This window comes from Vigna unguiculata, chromosome 11 (assembly GCF_004118075.2).
Source record: "Vigna unguiculata cultivar IT97K-499-35 chromosome 11, ASM411807v1, whole genome shotgun sequence".
In the NCBI taxonomy this organism is placed as follows: domain Eukaryota; kingdom Viridiplantae; phylum Streptophyta; class Magnoliopsida; order Fabales; family Fabaceae; genus Vigna; species Vigna unguiculata.
In genome coordinates this window covers 9,637,108-9,645,005 of record NC_040289.1, presented here as the reverse complement: position 1 = coordinate 9,645,005, position 7,898 = coordinate 9,637,108, and the positions used below count along the sequence as shown (strand labels likewise).

The window sequence follows — 7,898 nt, the reverse complement described above, 5'->3', positions numbered from 1 at the left end:
ATTACAGTATAATTGATATAATGAGTTAGAAAATAAAAAATAATTAAATAAAATATACTGAAATAGTATTCTACATGATGAAAATAAACAACAAATAAAAATATTAAAAGATTAACAAATATATGTCTTAGAAACAATTTGAGAAATTATTAAAAGAAATCGCATAAAGAAAAACAAATGTATAATTAAGGGTATGATAAGATGAAAAATACCTTAAACATCTAAGAACACTTTTCAAATATCAACATATATAATCAATGGTTGAGAAATAATTGTTTTAGCAAAACAAAAAAGTTTTTCAAATGAAACAAAAATTAATAAAAATAAGTAATTTTTTTTTATATTACCTAGTAAATTAAAGGTTTATGTTATTAAACACTTAAATTGGGAGTATTAAACATACTCATGTGAAAAGAAAATATACAATAAATAAAAATATTAAAAAATAATAGAAATATTCAAATATGAGACATAAAAAAGTTTTAATTGACATACATAATTTTAACATAATTACGTAAATGTTATGATAAGATAAAAAATATATTGGAGATGTGAATGAATTTCATGACAAACCAAATAACTAGAAGAAATAAAAAATTTAATATATATATATATATATATGGTTACTTAATTAATTGTGAATATTTTAATAATTTAAATGATGACGGAGATATGACGGGGACAGATATGATGGCCAGGATATGTACATCTTCATAATCATCCCCATACACAATTGAAAAAGTCGAAGATTCCACATACCCATACCCATACCCAATCAATGCAGAGATTTTTCATCAAAACGGAAACAAATTTGAACAATACCCACGAAAATAAATTTATTTTATTTGTCATCTCTAAATATAACTGAATCGTGGTACGATTTTACTTAATTAGTCGAAATCGTCAAACTTTGACCATTTTAACTTTTTTAGAAAAACAAAACAGTGTGGGGTCGTTTAGTTCACATCAAGTTTTAAGTCATTCCAATAAACATAAAAAATTCATAGCTTCATACCATTTAATTTAAATATAACAGCGAAGACAGATATACTCCAGTTGAAATCAACTAGGTTGTACAAGTTACTTATCTTTTATTTCAAATATTATATTCACACTATTTTCATTCTTATGAATAATTTATTCTTTATTACTGAATCAATGAATTACAAATAAATATGTATTGGTTGTTTCTTGCCTACAACACGCACACTAAAAATTCAATAACTATAATTTATTTATTTTTTCAAAATACAAAAACGATAATCATAGATATTTGTTTTTTCTTAACAATTACCCAGAGGTGAGTCAATAAGAAAATTAATATAAATTCAAATTAATTTAGTTTAATTCAGTTTTAGAAAAGCCATCTTAAAAAAATACTTTTCATTTTCCATATTTTTTATGCATTCAACACATAAGATTGAATTTGAACTCTAACTTCTACAAGGGAAGAAAAAGAACAATTCACCTATGTTCTCCGATGTGAAGAGCTTTCTGAAGGGAGCAATATGACCATCTGCTAAGTCCATCACATGGATATAGTCCCGGATCTTATTTTGAATAAGGAGAAGGAATGGAGGATTAGCATTTTGCAGGGGTAGAAAAATATGTTTATAATGTTATTTACTTTGTCCAACTTGCACACTTTTTTCCCTAATGTCTTGTTCTATAGGTGTATATGATGTACAAAAAATAAATAAACTGGTGTAATTTCTTCAAGGAAAAGCTTCAATGAATTAAAGTGAGGGCAAACAGAGTTAAAATCAGTTTTTGAAAATGCCTGCTCATTCCAAAAATACAGTTTAATTCATCTTATCTTTTTTATTTCCTTTTCCATTAAATAACTCGTTATTGATAACTTAGAAACCACAAGCTGCCAACAAAGTTACCTTGGTCCGTCCATAGGGATTCATAGCTTGCAACTTGAAATCCTCCTCGCACGGTATCTTTTCAGGTTGGCCATAAATCTACACAGAAACATGATCATGTCATGTAATATTCTACACCATCACAAAAGAAAAAAAAAAAAAAAAGAAAAAGGCAAGAATCTGATACTGTTTCCTTCTTTGGAACACATAACGTAAAGCATAGAAAACCCTCCCATGAATGACATGAAAGTTAAAGACAATGATGGACCAAGCCCTTACCAAATAAATAAATAAATAAAAAGAAAACAAAATAAGTTTCTACAAAAAGTAAAATTAGTTTACAGATAAATAATACTCTAGAATCTACCTTAGGAAGAAACTTATCTAACTTTTTCGTTTATTTTTGCCCAAACCTGTATAGACTATAAATATAAATATAAATTAAATTCAATCTAACATGTCATTTTCATAATAAATTGTGACAGCAGCCATAAAAATAGGAAAGAAAAAAGGAGGGTGAAGTGGAAACCTTTTTACAGTTATACTTGGCCATAACTTCGTAGAGATTGATGGTGCCGATCAAATTGAAATCAAAATAATGACGTGGCTTGGCCACGCTTTTCGCAACCGCTTTGAGGCCAGCAAAGTGGATCACGGCATCGAATCTGTTTCAGTATATTATCACATTATCTGAAAAAGAAACAAAGCGTAAAAAAGAGCAGAATGGGAAAATGAGAAGACGCAATATCGAGCGTACGTGTTTCTGGAGAAAAGTTTCTCCAAGTCATCCCTGTTCCTGAGATCGCCCTGCCGAGAAGAAGAGGCGAATTTGCAATATGGAAAGTTAGAGAGTGAAGTGAAACAGGAAGAGAGTGCAGACCTGGGTGGATTCGAGATTCTGAGAAAGATGAGGACCCACCACTTGGCGTACCCGGTCGACCGCCTCCATGACGGAGTTGTCAAAATTGTCTATTATTGAAACAGTGAAGCCTCCTTTGAGGAGCTGCACGACTGTGTGGGTGCCTATGAAACTGGCACCACGGTGACCAGAATCTTTTGGGAGGATGAGACCATTTTGGATTTGTTACTTTCGCGCGCCCATTCCTTTTTTAATTAACTCGTTAATTAATTAGTTAATTATTATCTAATAATCATTATTATTGGTATTATGTTGTTGTGTGGTGTTTCCCTTTGTTTTGCGCGTGGGTCGCACGCGGGTTTGGATTGGCTCATCATGCAACTTACTTCATGCGCGTGGCATTATCACCCAATCATTCCAAGTGGATATACTTGTCTCATCCTAATCTCCTCACTCTTCTATTCAGGTAAGATCATGGTGGTTGTTGTGTTTACTGTGTATCTCATACTTTATTACTCAATAATTTATTTATAAGATTAGTGATTAGTTGTGTCTTATAAATGTGTTTATTACTTAACAAATAAAATCTTAATATGTATTTTTTCAAAATTCATTATTAATTTTAGTCAGAAATATATATTGATTTTTATTAGCCTACATTAAAATAGCCATTGTTATTATTTTCATTATTAATTTGTTCAAGATAATTGATTAAGTAGTTCTACTAAAAAATAATTGGTTATTAATTTTGGTACACTATAATTAATTAAACTGTTATACATTTTTTTATCTAACAAACATTATAATAAAAATGCAATATATGAAAATATGATATGCATTATGATTGATAGTGTGAGTTGGTAATCAATTTGACTGTTATTGATATTCAGTTAGTTCAGTGTTACATGTGGTTGTGTTGTGTTCTCTGTACGTAAGTATGGGTTCTACGTGCCCACGGTTCCTTATTTCAGGTTTTTTTATTAAAAAATCCATTAATATAAAAATTAAATTTGCATTTGTTTTCGTTCACTAATTAATTTAGATAAGCTTTTACTGTATTCATTTTTGTAAAAATATAAAACATTTTATAGTAAAAATTGGTTGGAAACAAAGATTTATTAATATTTGATATTTCAGGTTAAAAAGGCATTTCGGAAAAGACTTAGAAAATGAATTAGTTTGAATTTCTACGTCTTATAATATAGTCTTATAATTAATATAATATTTAGAATTATATTGATGTCATATTGTGTAGACATAATATTTAAGATCGGAAGTCCAAAATATTTTGCTTCAATTTTCTTTAATGGAAACACGATGAATAACTCTTATTCTGAGTTTATTCAAGTTTTTCTCAGTTGATCATTTATTAATGAGTTTAAGAAAGATTATGACCAAAGTGCACACCTGAAAGCATGCATAATGATTAGGAACATCATTGGTTGTCATCATAAGTGCATGGACAGCTCAGAGATGCAAGTGCATAATCTGATTAAGCACATAAGTAATGCAGCAAAATTTGACTGTGACAGATGTGTGTGCATTGTAACCTATGGAAAGAAATTCACTAACACCTAACAGCAGCTGAAAACCTGGGAATATCCAGATGCAATGCAATGTGGTAATGACTGCTTATACAACTACAAATAAGAATGGCTCCAGTATTCAGCAAAATTGCAGAGGCAAATGAAAAGTGCAAGGAGAGATCACATGTTGGAACTGCACTTATTCAAACAAACCACCAACACTTTAAATGCAGAATAACTATAAATGGGAACACAAATGCTTGATTATAATGCAAAAGTGATCTATGACAACAGTGATTCCAACACAATACAGCAGCAGAACTTGTTCTATGACAGCAGAATCAGCTTAAATTGAGGCATAGTAGTGAAAGGTGGATGCATGGATGCTCTTGAAACTAATATGCAGTAGAAACCTAGTCTAGAATAAGAAGTTGAACTGAGAATGTGGCAGTAATGAACTCAATCTGCAAAGTGTATAAAACCTGCCACTTGAATCCAAAATTCAGAGATGAATAAGGACTTAGCTGCAAGCACACTTGTCACAATGCACTAAACCAGAACACCAGTGGCGAGGCAACATGTGACAGACAGCAACAAAATGCTCAATCATATTCACTTTTAATGGATTCAATGCAGAACTTTAAAATCAGCACATGTTGTAGTGGAGTATGAATGGAAAGATGTTCTACATTGGGTTAAAACAAAGATGAATGAATGGATATGAGATGGTGATGAAGGAATTCAGATGCAAGTATAATGCCAATGTGGAATGAAATATGCACTGCATGAGTTAAGATCTCCAGAATTTTTGACAGTGGAGTTTGATATGTGACAGCAGCAGCACACTCAGACTGTTTTCACTCAAATGCAATGCAGATGCACTAGGTAGATGATATGCATGAAAACTAGTAATATAAAGTACTACGCAACCACGAGAAATTGAATCATAAATGCCATGGGGATGCAAAATGTGAAACTAATTAGAAGCAAAGAAATTATAGCTTGCAGCAATAAAATGAGTATTTCAGGTACCACACAGATGCAGAATTTTGGTTCAAAATTTTAATGCAGGTGCTGATGCAAAAATTCAAAGCAATGTGTGCATAGCAGATGCAAACACACATGAAAACACTTTTTTACCAGGACATTAATCTGTGACAGCATGGTCAATACATGACCATGGCAGCAGAGCAGTACTAATGCAGATTCAATTGGCTTCCTAGTATAATGAGCGTGCACATGCATATATAACATGCAGAAAAAAAAAAAAACTGCTAAAGAAAATACTAAGACTGATGCAAAATTGTTATATGCACTATGAATGCCTCTCAGATGAGCTAAGCAATGCAAAATTAAACAAGAATGCATGAATCCTAAAATACTAACTGCAGGAAATTAAAATTCAGAGCTGAGAAGTGAATTGGTGCATAATCTTAAAACAAGAGAAAACAATCTTAAAATTGAAATCCATTGCGGTGATTAAATTGCAACAAATGAAAGTCACATAATCTTAACATCATCAATAGTAAATTGATAGCAAGAAATTGTAACGACAGTGGGAAATCGAACGTCCGGGGTTCAATAAGGAAAGCACGAGAGTTCTCCTCAGAGTTGGACTGCAGCGTGCGATGAGACAATTCGTTTCTGCTCAACACCCAAAACCGCTTCAGCTCCAATCCTAGCAAACAAAATTATTAAAAAGGAAAATTTTAAAAAGACAAACTAAATGCAATAAAAGAAAACTCTTAAAATCAACCTTTTTTCACATTTATTTGAAAACTCTATTTTTCTAAACACTCAACACAAACTAATTAACCAAAGACTAACACACATCTATTTAAACTAAAAGAAAACTTTTAGAAAGGTAAAACACTGCAAAATAGGGTGCTAACAGTGTCATTTTATATCCATGTTACAATTTTAAGTATGTGATTTTGATATTTCAAAAAAATGTATAAATATGATTCAAACAAAGTTGTAGAATTAACTATGCAAAATAGTTTTAAAATGTATTATTTATATTAGTTCATGACGAGCAATAACATAGATCTAAGCAATCACATATGTTGGTGTAATAGAGTGTCTCTCAATCGAGGGTTAAATATGTTTTTGGTCTCTTAACTTTCAGTGAATTTTGGAATTAGTCCATTTCGAAACTTTAGACCAATTTAGTCATTCATCTTTTCGAAATATGTGAATTTAGTCCTTTTAATCAAATTTTGTTAGGTTTATTTGATGTGTCATACGTATTTCATGATTGTATATGATTGCTTTAATGTTAAATCAAATACTATCATAAAACGTGCTTGAAATGTCAAATAAACATAACAAAATTTAATTAAAAGGACTAAATCCACGTATTTTGAAAGATGAAGGACTAAATTGGTTCAAAATTTCGAGATAGACTAATTCCAAAATTCACTAAAAGTTAAGGGACCAAAAACATATTTAACCCCCCAATCTAATACATCAATAATTATGAAATTTCAAAAGATTTGGGCAAATTCATGCTTTTAAAATGCATTTTATTTTAGAGAAATTGACTTTATAGATAAAAAAATGAATTATAAATGTATTTGAATGAATTTGTTTGGGGATCGTAATAACCAATTTGATATTTTGGTTTGGTAGATGTGTTCATAACCAATTTGATCGTAGTTTTTCATTCTATAAAAAATAGTTAAAGATGTGTTCATCACCTCCATTTCCACAAGGGTAGAGATGGCAAATAAACCCGTGTCCGTGGGTATCACCCGAACCCGTCCCCGTTTTGACGGGGAATCCCCGCTTTGACTGGGTATGGGTATGGGTATGGGTAATACCCGAAATTTTCAACTGGGGATGGGGATGGGGATGGGGATATATATATACCCGCCCAAATACCCGTCCCCGCTTAAATTACTAAACTATTTATAATTTATTAAATAATCTAAAAAATATATATAAATAAATAATATATTTACACATAAAATATAATATAATATAATATAATATAATATAATATAGTATATATACATATAAATAAAATATACTTTTATATATATATATATATATATATATATATTTACACATATACATGTAATATAATATAATATAATATAATATAATATAATATAATATAATATACATATAATATATATACATAATAATATAATATAATATATATAATATATACGTATAAAACAAATTAATCATTTAACTAGTGAGATCTTTTATAAACAAATTTATAACATTACAAATTTATAAAAATTTAAAAGAAATATATATATATATATATATATATATATATATATATATATATATATATATATATATATATATATATATATAAAAGCATAAAATATCTACGCATATACATATAATATATATACATAATAATATAATATATATTATTATATTTATATTATTATATAATATAATATAATATATACTTAAAATAAATATATATCTATAAATATATATATATATATATATATATATATATATATATATATATAAACATAAGATATCCACACATATAATATATATATACATAGTAATAATAATATAATATATAATATAATATAATATATATAAATAATTATATATATATATATATAAACATAAGATATCCACACATATAATATATATATACATAGTAATATA

General features: G+C 28.9%; 1 long non-coding RNA gene across 1 annotated transcript; it reads right to left on the bottom strand.

Moving 5' to 3' along the window:
• Positions 1-1,367: 1,367 nt before the first annotated feature.
• LOC114170588 lies at positions 1,368-3,371 on the bottom strand. Its single transcript, XR_003601102.1, has 4 exons — positions 2,626-3,371; positions 2,398-2,533; positions 1,890-1,967; positions 1,368-1,550 (listed from the first exon to the last, which is right to left on the bottom strand). It is a non-coding gene; the product is annotated as an uncharacterized LOC114170588 (long non-coding RNA).
• Positions 3,372-7,898: the final 4,527 nt, after the last annotated feature.